We start from the raw sequence: 17,921 nt of genomic DNA on the forward strand, positions 1-17,921 counted from the left end.
CTCTTTTTCTCTTAGTTGTAAATTGTGAGTGTTTAGGCTTGACATAATCTTTTACATCCTAGTCAGAAGTGCACAGTCAATCCATATTTGCATCTAGTAACTTAAATATCTGTACTTGTGGTACTGTTTCTATTAGTTGTTTCTCCTCTTGTCTTTTTTGTCACGTGGTCTGTCTCCATATCTGCCTGGTAATTTTTTCACTAAAGTACGAACATTTTAAATGAAAACTTATAGGGCTTTTTCAGCCAGAACCTTCATCTTCCAGTAATTCACTAAAATGACCAACACAGATGGAAAGAGGAGAGGCACCTGATATATGTTCTTTAGGCCTTTTAGAAAACATGGAGTTGTTCCTTTGGCCACGAACATGCAAATCGACAAGAAAGGTGATACTGTAGACATCAAGGGGATGGGCACTGTTTAAAAAGGAAAGCCCCACAAATGTTACCATGGCAAAACTGGGAGAGTCTACAATATTATCCAGCATGCGGTTGGCATTGCTATAAACAAACAAGTTAAGGGCAAGTTTCCTGCCCAGAGAATTTATGTACTGAGCATATTAAGCACTCACAGAGCCAAGATAGCTTCCTGAAAACATGTGAAGGAAAATGATCAGAAAAAGAAGGAAGCCAAAGAGAAAGGTACTTGGGTTCAACTGAAGCGCCAGCCTCCTCCATCCAGAGAAGCACACTTTGTGAGGACCAAAGGACAGGGAGGCACCTGAGCTCCTGGAACCTATTCCCTATGAATTCATGGCATGGTAAGTGTAAAATAAATAAATAAATAAAAGACCTCAAGATTGTAAAAATATAAAAATAAAATAAATAAATGAAAAGTTATAGGGATAATTTGAAGTTCTAGATGATGTTACCTTGCTCAAGAGAGGATTCATTTTGTTTTAGGCAAATAGGCTAAAGGCAGATCACCTTAATCTAATCAGGAATTGAACCTTTTCTAGATTGAGCCTCATTCTTGAGGAGGGTTGGTCTATTTCTGTTTCTCCCTTACTCTTAGAGTGTAGCCCAGTGGGAATCTCATCTGAAAGCCTGGATTATATGTGAGATCTCTCTCTTTAGAAGGTCCCAAAATCCAAATTTGTTTCCACATTCTCAAAGGACTCCTGGAGACTTTGTTCAGTTTCTCACCTTCTCAGCTGCAGCTTGCAAACTAACAAATGTCAAATAGAAAAATAGGCTGAATATTGGATTTTCTCTCTTTATAACCCTTTTGTCTGATATCTTTGATCCTCTCTGACATCTTTATGCCTCGCTCTCCAGTGTCTCAAAACAGATTCTGTGTGTGTGTGTGTGTGTGTGTGACTCTTGCTTCTTAGCTATTCTCAAAACAAAGATTGTTCTGTAACAAGCTATGCTGCCATTTTTGATAGCATAAAATCTTTGCTGTGTTTATTAGCATTTGCCTGATAATCATGGTAAACTTACCTACATTTTCTACCTTTCATTTAGGATTTAGGTGTATCTCATGTACTTGGTACAGAGTTAGGTTTTACTTTGTGACTCAATCTGAAAATCTTTTTCTTTTAGTAGATCTTTGTCTTTTCTTTTAAGCCATATTTATACATATGAACCTATGTCTTCCCTTAGTTCTGACTCTATTTTTGTTGTGTTTTCTGTTTTTATGGTTTTTTAAAAGTCTTTCAGTAGGTAGTCTTTTTTCTTTACTTGTTATATATTTTTGTAATTATTAAAATGCTTAATTTTTTTTACATTTTTATTATAGAGATTACTTTTATAACTTTATATCTTACTTTCAGACTGGTATTTTAAAAACTGTGTCCATCATACTTTTATCACAATCAATATAGCATTATCCTATTTCTTTTCCTTACCCTCCACTTATTCCATCCAAATTTAGGCAATATTATCTCTTGTAATATTTAATTTTATATGGTTAAATCAATTCCTATTCTGATAGTTGATTTATTTCAGTATGTTTGAAATTAAGTCATTTGATCCCCACATTTACATGAGGTAAACTGCAAACCTTCTCTAAGCTTTACCTGTAAATTGTAAGGCATATGTGTAAATTGTGAAAGCATATTATAGTTACATTTTCATCAGTCATTTTTAATATCTACAGTTAAAATATGTCAAGAATTTAGAACAGTGGTTAGTACAAAGGAAGTGCTATATAAATGTTTTCTATGTATTTTGGTTGTAGTTAAACATTTATATATAGTACTCACATAGTCCTTTTGCTGTAGTTTCTTTATTCATCACTTGGTGGGCTGAACTTCACCCTCTAATAGTTTTCCCAGAAAAGCTCAAGGGAATCTTTGCATGTAAATTATTGTATAATATTTTACAACTTGAAGGATAGTTTGGCTGGATGTGACATCGTTGGGTTGACTTTTTTAAATCAAATTTTTTAGATGTTATTCAGCTGAATGACGCTGAATGTTGCAGTGGGGTAAATGTGGGCCAGTCTGATGCTCTTCTTACTATAGGTGATTTTTATTTCTTTTACTTTGGTAGAGTCTTAAAAAGGGATCATTTCTTTATCTTTCAAGTCCAATAATGTCTTAGTATTGACCACCCTGGATCATTTTTTCACATGCATTGCACATTTTTTAATATTTAGACTCAAGCATTTTTTATTTCTTAAAAAAATCTTGAATTATAATTGTAATCATGGGGTTTCTTCTTAAATTTTAGTTTCCTTTACTGAGGACTCCAATTATAAATGAGTTGGATCTCTTTGCCTTCTGTATATCAAGATTCTTCTAATCTTTTTTCTCCTCATTTTCCTTTCATTTATGTAGTTCCACCTCACTGCCTCTTTGTAATATATGAATAAAATTAAAATCCATGTTAAGATAGCAAATGTTCTATAATGTTTTAAATTTTAAATTTTGTAATCATACTTAGGACTGAAATTACTGTATCTGCAAAATGAAATATATGTTGTTCTCCACTCAAATCTTGATGAAATAAACCCTATGCAACCTGAAGAATGTCAGAACACTATATTTGATAAATATAAATAAGAATAAAGAGTGACATTTCATTTCACTTAAATTATGATATATAAATGCAAGAAGGAAAATCTAAGGAAGCCTATTAATTTATCATTTCCAAATAATGTAGTAATTTTCAGTCTATTTATAGAGCTCCAGATATGTGAAATGAAGAGAAACTACCTATAACAGTTTCCTCATTTCATAGGAAAAATTCTGATATTTAAAGAGATCAGGTGACCTTTTCAAGACTTTACCAAAGAAAAATCTAAGCTCTTGTAGTTTTCTAATATTGGACACACACACACACACACACACACAGAGTCACCCAATATTGTTTCAACATAGCCATATGGCTTTAAAGGCCCACTCCACATACTCATTTTCAATTTCTACTAATAGACTATAAGCCAAATAAAATTGTGATACTGAGAGGTTTGATCACTAACATAGGCAATAACTTCACTTAGAAAAAAAGATTCTGCACCAGCATGTCTCAGGCACCAACACAAATATTGAAGAAACTCTTCAGCAGAAGGTTGAAACCTACTGCCACAAAGCTCTTCCCTTCGTGTAAAAGAAGAAGAAGAAGAACCATCCTTAGCATTATTAATATTATATGCAAAGCAACTTACTCAGTACATGGCACATTGTAGACCCGTAATATATGATCATTATAAATTTACAGATTCAGAGACCAAGTCTCAGAGATGATAAATGAAATTTCTTAAGATCAGCTAGTAGGAGGCAGAACTAAGATTCTAATTCAGCTCCATCCATTTTAACGCTCTCTGGAAATTTTCTTTACATTGACCTGAAATCTTTCCCAACACATTTGTCCCAGCTCTAGCTTTCCAAACAATAAAAAATAGATATAATCTCTCTTCAACATAACAGTTTAAAATATTTGAAGGTAGTTACCATATACTGCAAGTCTTTCCTTCCTTAAGTTAAATATTCTTTTTCTGGTAGTTCATCTTTAATATGACATGTGGCTGATTTTAGAATCCACTCATCAATCTGATCATTTTTCTGAACATGTTCCCATTTGTCCATGCCCCCTTCTAAAATGTAACATCTAGAAATTATCAAAACACTCCAGTTTTGTTGTCAGTGCCAAGTAAAAAGTAGACCATTTAGAGGTCTAACTATTAACTGAGAATAATGAGGAATTGCTGTATCTTGGCTGAACTCAAGTACCAGAAAGAGAAAAAAAAAAAAAACTTAGAAAAAATATCTCCTTTCAGTTGGGTCATAATATTCTGCTTCTGACAGAAAGTGGTCCAAAATAACCACCACTTTTACTAAATTCTGAAGATATAAATATGTTGGTTATTCTGCAAGAAAGCACCAATGCTGAACCCAGGAAGTTCACAGGACAGTCACTGTGAACAGCTGTTTTTCTTGAATTTACAAACAAACCTGTTACTTCTACCAGGGATAAGGGGATTTCTGCTGCATGCCTCCTATATGCTAAGCACAAGTTACTCTATTTAATCCTAACCACACACCTAAGAGTTATAGATTATTGTGTCCATTTTATATATGCTAAACTGAGGGATGGTACAGTATATCAGCATTCACTTATTTATCTTCACAGTGAAGATTGGAGACTTGTGCATATTCATGCAGGTAGTAAGGTGCAGAGCCCAAATTCTACCTTAAGTCTGAGGGACCGTCCAAGAGTCCATGTGTTTTCCTTATCAGGTTACCTCATAAGATGTGGTAGGCAGCCTCTAAAATACTCCCCAGTGATTCTCTGCCTCCTGATATTTGTTCCCTTGCGTAATTTCCTCCTTTTGGGTGTAGGCTAAGCCTAGTGATGCCCTTGAAATGAATAGAAATCGGAAAGAGTGATGTAATGTGACTTCCAAAATTAGGTAATAAAGAGACAGTGTCTTCCATCCTGGATTACTCCTTCTCTTGCCCTTTTAATCACTCATTCTGAAGAAAGCTGGCTTCCCTCTGGTGAGGGGCCCTGTAAAAAGTCTCACATGGCCAAGAGCTGATGTCTTAACCAGAGCCAGCAAAAACTTGAGACCAGCCAAAAGCCAAATGAGTTGAATGCACATTCTCCTTCAGGGGAGCCTTGAAATGACTATAGTCCCAACCAACACTTTGTAGCCTTTGAGAGAGGCTGAGGCAGAGATACCCAACTAAGCTTTATCTTGATTCCTGACTCATTAGAATTATGAGATAATATATATATTATTTTAAAGCTACTAATTTGGGGGGTAATTTGTTACACAGCAATAGGTAACTAATACACCATACTAAAGCAAAGTCTGTGGGAAAGAAGCAGGATTGCATGAAATCACCTACACATGTGTCTTTCATCCACCAGGCATCAAATTTGCTCTAAACCTTGTCCCAACTTTGTGCTTATTTCACAGCTGCAATAACCACCTTCCCAATGTTGTTGAGTCTCACTCTATACATACACTGAATTGTCCTGGTTCCAAAACTTGTTTTTCTTAAACATGGTGGAAAGGGTAAACTTCTTATATTTTCCCTTGTTGAGACTGTTAATAAACATGGCTGTTAACGTGTAAATATGTCTCATCTAATGCCTGTTTTATGGGAGACAAACTGAGGCTAGATTGCAAGGCTGTATCATGACTTTCATTCACCAATGTATTGGAATTATGTGTTTTTTTAAGACTGTTGTCATGACTTTTATTCACCAATGTACTTCCAGTTCAGCTCATATGGCAGACATAAATGAGTACTTATAGAGAATAATATCTTACTGGCAACTTAATTGTGTTTAGTATTAAAATTAAAAAATATGAATTGTACCTTTCCTGTTCTCCTTGCCTCTAGGAAACAATGTTGTAAGAAACTGACATATTCAGTTTAGCCAAAAATCCTTGTCATAAGTGTTCCAAAGTGGAGGTCCCGTCCCAACTTTCATGTACTAATACATAGTCCTCATGTAGTTCCTATAACTCTTCCTAAGAAGAATAAACAACAAAGGAGGAAATTAACAATAGACTAAATTTAGAATATAATTAAAACTTAAGAATATGTTATAATTAACAACAGAGGTAAATATTTTGAGCAAGCAAATGTGTGTGCTAGTTGAAATCTCATTATTTAGAAAACAATTCATTGTCATGTATAAGATGTTAACAGATTATGCATGAATGCTAAAAGATACATAAAAATTGAGAAAATTTTGACTAAGAATAACTTCTTCAAGGGAATGTAAAGCTAACATAATTCCAGTAGACCAGCAAAATTTAGAAAAGTTATTTTTATTTTTGAAGAATAATGATGAGCATTATAAACAAGCATGTTCTCCATTTAAATAAACAGTTCTAGTCTTTTCTTACTGAGATACATACTGCTATTTGTCCCCCAATATCCATGTTCTCTTTATTCCTTAGAGTCTCATTTTTTTACTGGGCCCATGGTTATTTGAAGAAATGGTTACATTTCTTGGCCTTTCTTGCAACTAAGTGTGATCCTCAGTCCTGGCCAATTGGTTCTAAGAAGAAAGTCTGAACAACTATTAGGTAATGTCCTTATAGAAAAAGGGTGTTCCCACCTTCATCTCTTTCTCCTTTCTTCTGATTGATATAAAGGGTGGCGTTCCAAGAACCATCTTTTTTTTTCCCTAAATCAAGTCCACTTTATTTGAAACTCTCTATATACCACCCAAGAACCATCTTGGAACATGAATTAAACTTTCCAGTTATTAGGGCTCTGTATTACTGGTTTGGTGGAAGCCCCAAAATATAAATAATATATCCTTTATTGCCACTATTTCCAACCCCAACTTCCCTCCAGTGAATTAATGCTGAACCATTCCCAGGGAAAGCTACCTCTGATTTTCCACTTCATCTTCTGCAACATACTTCAAAACTGCTGTCCTAGAGGCCTAAAAGATAGTGAGTAACCAAACTACCCATTTAGTGGGTGGGTCTGAATTAAGAAATACTCATTTCAAATCATCTGGGCACATGATTTCTATATTCTAATCAAGGATTTGAACATGATGGCCTGGGAAAAACTCTCTTATGTGTGAAAAGAAAAAAAAACTTTAAAAATATATAATTGAGGGCTTTTTTGGGTAAAACATCTGAACTAAAGTTTAGTCAGACTCTTCAGCACCAAGATGAAAGTTTTCTTTTTAGTGGTATTTAACTTGGGAAAGATGAGCATGATTTTCCAGGGGATTTTTTAGGCTTTTTAACAGTAATAGTTTATAATACAGTGCAAAAACAGAGATAACTAAATAATAGTTTTAGTCTAATTTTGCTGGAAGTCTCTCCCAGAATTTCTAAGTATTCTTCAAAAAACCTACATTGTTTTCCTTTCCCAATATCTAAAGATTAAATATATGTTGATGATTCTGTTTATCAAGCTTTAATTGTCTTTAATATCCTTTCTATAAATCTCTTGTTTTATACTTCTACTTTGATAAAATTGGACTTGGATTTGTTCTTATTCTTTTTCTTTATTTTTTCATATGTCTAGAAATTCTATAACAGCCCCATCCCAGGCAGCAAATCCATCTGTCCTCTGATAGAGATTGTGGCACTGTATATGGGACTACTGAGCCAGTCTCTGTGTCTCCTGATATTATTCATCACAGAATTATGTGCCAGTTTTTGTCTCCTACGCCTTTTCAGTTTACATTCCTCATTCAAAGAGATGCCAAAAAACTAGCAAGAAAGCATTTATTAACTTGGACAGTGAGACATTACAGAAATGAAGGCACTAGATGGATGAGTATTTATCTTAACTAGGCCCCAGCAGCAAGGCTTGTTCAGATGCCGGCAATTTCTTGGTTTGGTGTTCACACTACTTTCTTCCTCCTTTAGTGTGCTGAGATCCTCAGAAAACTAAAAGACTATGAACGTATTGTACACATGGAACCATTTCTGGGAACAAGTAAGTACAGACAAAGTCATGCATTTTTAAAATAAAATCATGACACAAATCTACGAAAGGAAGAAAGTGCATTCTTGAATGTTTAGTAAATCAAAACACAAGGTTTACTAAGATGCTTTGGGCTTAATTTCTTACCACAAGTTGAGAACTGTATAAAAAAAATGCTTCACATGGCTTCTGCAGCAGGAATGGAAGCAGAGGAGCAGTGTTAATGTTTTGTGGTTTTGGTGGGCTTCCATGGCTCAGCTTCTACTGATCCTTGTCTGAGAAGCCAGAAGTCCCTTCTCATTGATCCAGTAAGTTCCAGGCTTCCGACACTGTCAGACACTTCTTCCTGGTTAACATTGAGAACAAAGTCATTATTTTTTAATTAGACAATGAAAATCTGTGTATCTTTAGAAATACTGAGGCTCCTTCAAGTGAGAAACAAAACCTTCCTGGACTTTGAGAAGATCTTTGACATCATCTCTGCTTTTCTAGTCTAAGCACATTGGCTGCCTGGAAAGCAAGGGATAAGCAGCTCTGACAAGGAAATATAGGGAGTCCGGTGAAGAATGCTATTTTTTCCCCCTCTGACTTCTTGTATATCTCCCGGTACCACTATTGAAGGATGTTTGATTTTTAAAAATGCTTTTGTTGGTAATCTTGGAATTTTTTTTTTTTTTTGCAATGCTTATTTTAGATGTCGTTTCCGTAATCAGGTAATTTGCAGACCTTGTATACTTTGGCTTCAGGGAACTTGAGGGAAAATAGTTTTAATTGGTACCGGCAGAAATTTCTGGCACAAGATTTCTTTAGTGTCAAAATTGAAGTATTTCCCAGGAACTTGCAACTAGATTGAAAGCTGATGGAAGACAAGGGCTGAGTCTAATATATTCTTATGTTATCCAAAATGCTTAGTCTGTGCCTGGGTATGTTAGTTATTCATGAAATACGAGTCATATATGAGGAAATTTATTGGTATCAGATTACAACCAGACCTTTTTGAAAGAGTAAATTTAAAAATTGCTTATTACTTGAGCATTCTTATTTAGAATTAGTTTATCATTTATTCATTCATTCATGCATACAACAAAAAGGTACTGACTTCCTCTGATGTAAAAACAAAACAAAATAAACAAAAAAAAGGTATTAATTTAGAGGAGGGCCGTTTAAAGAAGATAAGACATAGCCTCACCCTACAGAGTTTTAATTCAGTTAAAAGGTAATTACTTAGGAGAAAAAAAGAGAAATATACAAATACTATATAAGGCTAGGAATCTATCAAAAAAAATCTACTGGAAAAGACAACAGAACAGTTACAAATTTCTGACATTTACATGATATTAAAACTGTAAGTGCATCCCACCTGCATGTTCTAAAATATTGGTATTTGGAATCAAATTTCTAAATGGAGCTGATTAGTTTTGCTTTCGGCCTGATTTAGATGAGACGCTTTAATGTGGAGCAGTAGGGGCTAATTTTGACTTATATACAATTTTACTATAACAAAAACCTACAGAGAGAAAGAGAAAATAAAAACGGGATATGTATAACTACAATAAGAGCTACGGATTCCTCATGGAAGGCAGAGATTCTGTGGCACCAGTTTTCAATAGCTGAGACCCTTTATTATTCCAAAAATGGTGGGCACCACTGCCCATCTCTTCCCCAACTTGTTTGTGGAGGTGACACACACTTATGCACACCATCAGGAAGCTGGAGGTCAGAACCAAGGAAAACCAGCATGTTCCTTTTTTGAGGTTAAGAAACCCCAAGTTTAATGATTTTGGGGTCAATTGACTAATGAATATTTTCTGCCTTAATTGTGGGGGGAAAGGGATTAATTATGAAAAAAATAACAACTGATTCCTCCTATTTTGTCTTTCTTCTTGTGGCCTTTATCGTCATTCACAGTGAAGTTCTTGTAGGCAAGTTAGAAAAGCAGGCTCTTGTGAATGGGGAGGTAAAACATGATATGATATTTATGCATGTAGGTTTGGATAAAATAAAAGATGGAAGTGGAGAAGCATGTCAGTATAGAAACCCCTCTTTTTGTGCACAAATCAAATTTGGTGCAAGAACATAATCAGCAACAGTGAGGATTCCCAGAAGAAATCACTTTCATTCCCACCATTTCCAATCCCCCTTTTCAGCTCTCTATGAAAATACCCCTAATCTACATTCCAAGATACAAAATATTAGTACATTCATCAAAAATCCCCTCTTGCTTCATGCCATCAGACCGAGGATGGGAAAATGAGCTCAGGGAAATGCTTATGAAATTCTTTGGAATGTAGCTAAATATAGGAAAACATGAATTACACTGCCCCATGTAAGTAGTAATTCACTAGGGAAAAAATGGTGCCTGAAACCACAAAACATTTGATGATTCTTAAATTTGGCAGCAGAATCATGAGATCCTCAGCCCTGATCTTTTTTGAAGAAATCACTATTACTGACATGAGAGTTAAACATCAGTTCCCTCAAGTTATCATGCAAGATTTTTCCTAAACTTAATGTGGCCCAATTAAATATCTCATTTTCAGAACTTTGAATTAATGTCAGTCACATACAGCAAGAAGATAGATAACAATACCAGAAGTGATGAGAAGAAAGAAAGTTATTGAAAGATATGTACTCTGCAAAGTGTAAGATCTCTCTTTTCCTTCCTCTTTCCTTTCTACTATCCATTATGATATAAAGGATCATAATAGTGTGTGTGTGTGTGTGTGTGTGTGTGTGTGTGTGTGTGTGTAACAGGAAAAACAACAAAGTTCTCCTTTATACTTTCACACTTAGATAAAAGTCTGCCTTCATGTTGGATTTTATGTATATTTTACATACATAGAAACTGCACATTTTGTTTCTTCAGAGAATTAAAACATTCATAAAAGCAGGTGCTATATCAATCCTATTAGCTTATACACACTTCTGCACCCTGCCCTGTGCACAACAGTATGGCCAAATGGTTACTAATTATGTAGTATCTAAAGGATCTAGAAGAAAAGCAGCCCATTATCAAATCAGGTAGTGAGAAACAGAGTAATATGTGGATGCTAAAGCGGAAAAGAAGACAGGCTGGTAAGCCTGGAGGGGTGTTGTTAGACCACAAAAAGAGAAGAGAGACATGGAAAAACAGCAGGCAGACAATAAAGTAAATTCAAAAAAGATCAGGGAATGTTATTTATAATAAGGGAAGGGATTGTCATGGAGTATTTAGGATTTGGATTGATATAAAAGAGGGTTTGAGCCTTCTAGCTCTAGATTGAATAAAATAAAGGCCTGGAGATGGAAACAGATTGACGACTGAAGAACCTTCATGCTGGAGAGCAGTGAAAAGGAAGGCTGATTAACCAAGGAGATACCAGATAACAGATGATTGTGGAAGCTAGGCTGAGCAGATTCAACTTGACATGACAAGAAATGAGAAATTATTGACATAGGCTATAGGGAGTTAAAAAAAAAAAAAACTTCAGTTTCTGACATTTACTAGCTATTTGATTTTGGACAATTTATCTAGTCTCTCTGATGCTTAATTTTCTTCTATAGATAAGATAATAATATCTGTAGTACATTGTTGTAAGGATTAAATATGTTTACTTGTGGAAAGCACTTGGCTTATTTAATAGTTACACCACAATTGTTAATTCATTCTTCTTTTCCTCCTTCCTTTAACAGAGTGTTTTGAAAAGGAAGATATGAGGACAATTATTTAGTCAATGAAGAATGTTAGAGATTGAATTTAGTAGAAGTAATCAGCAGACAAAAAATGTAGAAAAGGTAAGTATTTTAATATGCCCAGTGATTAATGGACATTATTTTTAATAATTTAGCATTGTCTCTAAGACAGAACTTGGTCGTAACAACACAAAATAATTCCTGTACTTTTCAACATTAACAGATAGTTCATTTATATAAAGGTGCTCTCTAATCAGTATACCTGTCCTTTGAGAAAACATAATGGCAATATTTGGTTTCATGGATATTTTGAGTGCTATAAATTATCCCTCCCAAGAAACATTCCTGTATTCTTTGAGACTTCCTTAACAAATCTAGTAAAGAGAACTATTCCTGCTTTTAGCACAAGACATTTCACCATTAAAAGGGTGAGCTGCTTTTAATAAATACCAAAGTTATTATTGGCTCTAAATTTTCTCTATGAAATTGAATGAATATTTGTGTGTATGCAAGTTCTGAAACTTAATACAGACTGTAAAATGGTTTAAATCTTCTACAGCTCCACAAATGGTGTCAAGAGAACTCAAAATATATTTCAAAACTTTCACATTGTTATAGCATAACTCTCTATTGTTATACTCTTATTTAACTAGAAGTGGAAATGATAGTAGAATTTAATTCATGGGCTATCTATATTATAGGTAAGAAAGCTGTTCTCAAAGCTCCCATATTTTAGATATCTCAGAGTACTGTGGAAAAGAAAATAAGCTTGGCAGGTTTCTTTTACTAAATTGATATATTTTCTGGCATCTACTCAAATGAATTTATACTGAATATTATTGAAAGCAATGCCTTAATTTTCAATTTAACTTTCAGTGGTAGAATTAGCCTCATCTTTCTCTTTTTTTAAAAGAATTGTTTATACATGGAAGGAGAAATATTGAATCTGCCATTGATGTCTTCTTCACACCCCTTTTGGAGAGTCTGATACCAACTTTCCACTAAGTAGATATTGAAATATCCCTGTTCTAGACTCAAAGCCAAGTTCCTTGATTAAGCCTGCACGTGTACATGACGCAAGCTGAGGTAACCATATTCTTTCTCTTAGGAATGTAAAAGCAGTACATAGAAACCATATTAACTTAGTGATGGGTGCCAGACATGGAAGGTTAGAGAGGCTTGGGGAAGATTTTAGGGCAGCTACACAGGACCATATGAATGCAGTAAAATTAGCTCTGTGAACAGAGAGGCATGAAATAGACATCCACATAGATGAAGAGTCATGTGGTCCCAGAAAGAAAGAAATCAAGAGATTAGCATCTTCGGTTCTTGAACAACATAACAGTCCATCATTACAGAATCATTTTTGGCTAGCTCAACTTCTCTCCGTTTGGATTTCATGATGTTCCCTTGGTTTTCTACCATAAATCTCATTTACTAAATGTAGCCTGAGAAAGTCTTCTTTTCTTATAGCTACATGATACCTGAGTAACAAAGGCATTAAGTGGCTTCCAATATAAGATCTTCCACTTTTAATATACTATAGTATGCTGCAAAATAAATGATACATAGGAAAAATATATAATTTACATAAGAGTCAAAATTTTATATAAAGTCCTATGCACACCTAAGATCTAGGAAATTCCCAGAGATATGAATTATGAGAGTCATGGAAGGGTCAACATATAGTAGACCTGTGTCATTCCTAATAAGATAAACACTGGCCTTGAGGGAAACTTCAGGGTTCATCCATCAATTTATTCCACTATAGACAACACAAGGCAGTCCAAGGTACATTCAAATTTTGGGGCATCCTAGAAATCTTATGACTGAGTCAATTCCAATCTTTGGAATCTCTCTAATCCACACTCCAGTTTAAGAAATCAAGTGTGCCGTTTAAGAAAAGCAAATAGTGAGCAAAGTTTGTAAATATCATAAAAATGAAATTACAAGTCGATTTTTTCAGGATTTTTTTTCTAAAATCAGTAAACTAATAAAAAATTTCTTGAGAGACTTCACAAAATAACAAACAAGGCATACAGCTCCAGCATCATATATTGCACATTATCAAGCACTCATAGATAAATATATTATAATTATTTTGGCTGCTCCAAAATCTTCCAAAACTCTGGAGTTCCCAGTCCTTATGTTTTATCTCCAGATACGACTTAAGCTATTAGAAAAATGTGTACCTTTCACCCATTTGGGAATGAGAGCTTTGTTATTACATTAAAATCATAAAATCACAAGAGGTCTAGTGGTTACTGAAAATTATTGTGATTGCCTTGTAATAGGAAAATTTCCAAACTTTTCCCTTAATGTGGTTGCAATTTTGAATACTTGGTGTTAGAGAGTTAGTGTGGTAAAGATAGGAAATACTTAAATTTCCTTACTAGAACAAAGACCTGGAGGAAAAGTCTTGAGTTGTGCAAACAATTCATCTCGGTCACCGCTTAGAAGATTTATACAAATGTAGAAACACTAAGAAGAGAATATTTTCCTCATCTTTTGAATGTAAAATATTAGAAGGAAATTTTGGCTGTGTTTTCAAAGAGCAAATAACACTTGTGTGTAAACAATACCAATCCAATAGAGGGAGCTAAATGCACACGGGGATTGAAGAGATGGCAAAGATTGTTAGGAGATTGTAGTCAGGCATATATTTTATTACTTAAATCTCAACCTAGCTCTCCCTCAGAAGGACCCACTGATCTGAAAGAGGTTGGATAGTTGACTCAGAAACCTACTGTCATCCTTCCCTCATTACTAAACCTCTACTTTCTCCTCCTTTTCATCCTACCATTCCTTTTGCTTCTCCTGCTTTCTTGATGCAATTTCGCTCTTATTTCATTTCTCCCTTTTCCTACCTGCTAGGTCTGAAAAGGGCTTCCACAGCTATTATTTATTGCCATTATTAGTGGTTAGGCCACAATGTAATTGCTTGTGTGCCAACTGTCTATATTCCTTTCAATTCCAATTTTTGTTCCCAATTTGTACTCTATGCTACACTCTCCATGAGTAAAAACTGCAGGGATGAGAAAGGTATCTTAGAGTTACTGGAAATTTAGGCTCTAAGTCAACCAAAGAATTATGGGTGAAATCAAGAATAGCATATATCACAAATTTATTCATATTGCTATTCCACTCAAGTCAAATGGCATATAAATACTTGCAAAGTACTAACAATGATATATAAAGTAAAAGACATCTTGGGGATTCAGCACATTTTAATTTTCTTAAAGGAAAATAAATATATGCTAGGCTCCTTCAGAGTAAAAAAAAAAAAAGAATGAATATGCTAAAGTCACTGTTCTACTTAAACAAATCCAAATGATTGATAATCAGAGTACCCTTCCTTAATAATAGGCTATGAATCAAAGATTCCAAAATAAACAACAAAAATATATCTAATGGAAACCATGCTTTCGAGCATGATGTTATACTTCAAATTTCACCTATTTTTGTTCTTTCTATTTTAATAGCACTGAAATTTGGAATACAGCCACCAAAAGAGATGAAAAGATGGCACCTATTCTCAAACAATGTACAATGTATATAAGAATAGGCACTTCTTTTTAAGACAGTTTTTAGTAGAAGTTTACATATAAACACATGCATGTGCACAAGAATATAGCTTTGGCATCAAAGCAAGTCCTGGATAATGGTAAAGAAGACAGTTATATAGATTTATGTATTGACTGGTATTTTATCATCAATCTCCTTAATGCATTCTTTATCCTCCCATCCCCACCCCAAGGGATTTTGTTATTATCAAGGAATTGCAAAATCCAGAGTGAGAGAAGCACAGCCATTACTGAAAGCATTTTACTCGCTACCCTCTGGATAAAGGCAGACAATGAACTGTTACATATACAATTTAAGTAGATTTTAATGGAGGTAATGGGATCCAAGAGTGGCAAAAACTTAGAAGTGTCTTTTAATCATCAGAGACAAGGTGAGTTGGTTATCATAATAATCTTCATGGCTAGATCAGTACTTGGAAAAATTTCAACTACAGGGATCATTGGCAGTAGTTAATTGATCATTGAAACTCTAGGAATAAATATAAAGCCTGTCTTCAGTTCATCAAAATGGAGAGTTGTATCCCCTTAATCCAGTTTCATGACTTGATCCAGTTTGTAAACCCAGAATCCCTTAAAAGATGGGTAGGCCAGATACATTTGAGGAAAAATCCACTTTGTGTGTTGTACTCTTCTTTTTTTAACTTTATTGAGAATTGACAAATAAAATTGTATATCCTTAAAGTGTACAACATGATGATTTGATATACATGTACATTATGAAATGATTACCAAGATTAAAATAATTAAAACATCCATCACATCTCACATAGCTCTGTGTGTGTCTGCATATTTCTGTGTGTATGTGTGTGTGTGGTGAGAACACTTAAGATCTACTTTTAGAAACTTCCAAGTGTACAATACCATATTATTAACTAAAGTTACCATGCTGTACATTAGATCCTCAAAAGTTATTCCTTTTTTTTTTTAAATTTTATTTATTTATTTGAGAGAGAGAGAATGAGAGACAGAGAGCATGAGAGGGAGGAGGGTCAGAGGGAGAAGCAGACTCCCTGCCGAGCAGGGAGCCCGATGCGGGACTCCATCCTGGGACTCCAGGATCATGACCTGAGCCGAAGGCAGTCGCTTAACCAACTGAGCCACCCAGGCGCCCTCTCAAAAGTTATTCTTACAACTTAAAGTTGTATCTGCTGACTTACATACCTACATTTCCCCATTTCTCCCTTCCTCCAGCTAGGCAACCACCATTTTATTCTCTGTTTCTATGAAACTTAAAAAATTATTTTAGATTCCACTTATGAATGTTACTATACAGCATTTGTCTTTCTTTGTCTGGCTTATTTCACTAAACATAATGCCCTCCAGTTTCATTCATATTGTCACAAATGACAGAATTTCCTATATTGCTCTTGGAAATACTGATTTCATTTCTTTCAGATATATGCCCAGGATTGTGACTGTTGGATCATATGGTAGTTCTATTTTTAATTTTTTGAGGAACCACTGTACTTTTCCATAATGGCATAATGGTACAAATACCGATTTATATCCCCACCAACAGGGTAGAAGTGTTCTCTTTTCTCCAAATCCTCACTGACATTTGTTATCTTTTGTCTTTTTGGTAAAAGCTATCCTAACTCGTGTAATATCTTCTTGTGGTTTTAATTAGCAATCTTGAGCACCTTCTTATGTACCTCTTGACCATGTCTACATCTGTTTTGTAAAAATGTCTATTCAGGCCATTTGCCCACTTTGTTTGTTTGTTTGTTTATTTATTTATTTAAATTTTATTTTATTATGTTATGTTAATCACCATACATTACATTAGTTTTTGATGTAGTGTTCCATGATTCATTGTTTGCGTATAACACCCAGTGCTCCATTCAATACGTGCCCTCTTTAATACCCATCACCAGGCTAACCCATCCCTCCACCCCCCACCCCTCTAGAACCCTCAGTTTGTTTCTCAGAGTCCATAGTCTCTCATGGTTCATCTCCCCCTCCGATTTCCCCCCTTTCATTTTTCCCTTCCTACTGTCCATCAACAGATGACTGGATAAAGAAGAGGTGGTATATATATACAATGGAATATTATGCAGCCATCAAAAAAAACCCCCACAAAATCTTGCCATTTGCAACGACGTGGATGGAACTAGAGGGTATTATGCTAAGTGAAATAAATAAATCAGAGAAAGACATGTATCATATGATCTCACTGATATGAGGAATTCTTAATCTCAGGAAACAAACTGAGGGTTGCTGGAGTGGTGGGGGGTGGGAGGGATACTGTGGCTGGGTGATAGACATTGGGGAGGGTATGTGCTATGGTGAGCGCTGTGAATTGTGTAAGACTGATGAATCACAAACCTGTACCTCTGAAACAAATAGTACATTATATGTTAAAAAAAAAAAAAGAAGACATTTGCCCACTTATAATTGGATTATTTGCTTTTTTCTATTGAGTTGTATGAGCTCTTTCCATATTTTGGGTACTAAGTCCTTTTCAGATATACAATTTGCAAGTATTTTCTCCCATTCTGTAGATTTACTTTTTACTCTGCTGGTTGTTTCCATTGCTATGCAGAAGTGTTTCCAAGTTTGATGTAGACCCACTTGTCTATTTTTGCTTTGTTTCCCATGCTTTTGGTGTCAAATTCAAAAAACCATTGCCAAGACAAATGTCAAGTTTACACCCTATGTTTTCTTTGAGGAATTTTACAGTTTCAGGTCTTACATTTAAGTCTTTAATTCAATTTGAGTTAATTTTTTTGAGTGATATAAGATAAAGATTCCTTAATTCTTTTGCATGTGGATAACCAGTTTTCCAAACATCATTTTTTGGA

The 17,921-nt window shown here is 34.7% G+C and overlaps 1 pseudogene; it reads left to right on the plus strand.

Annotated features, from left to right (window-relative positions):
* Positions 1 to 274: 274 nt before the first annotated feature.
* LOC110583258 lies at positions 275 to 764 on the plus strand (annotated as a pseudogene).
* The last annotated feature ends 17,157 nt before the right edge of the window (positions 765 to 17,921 follow it).

This window comes from Neomonachus schauinslandi, chromosome 8 (genome assembly GCF_002201575.2).
Source record: "Neomonachus schauinslandi chromosome 8, ASM220157v2, whole genome shotgun sequence".
NCBI classification, from domain to species: Eukaryota; Metazoa; Chordata; class Mammalia; order Carnivora; family Phocidae; genus Neomonachus; species Neomonachus schauinslandi.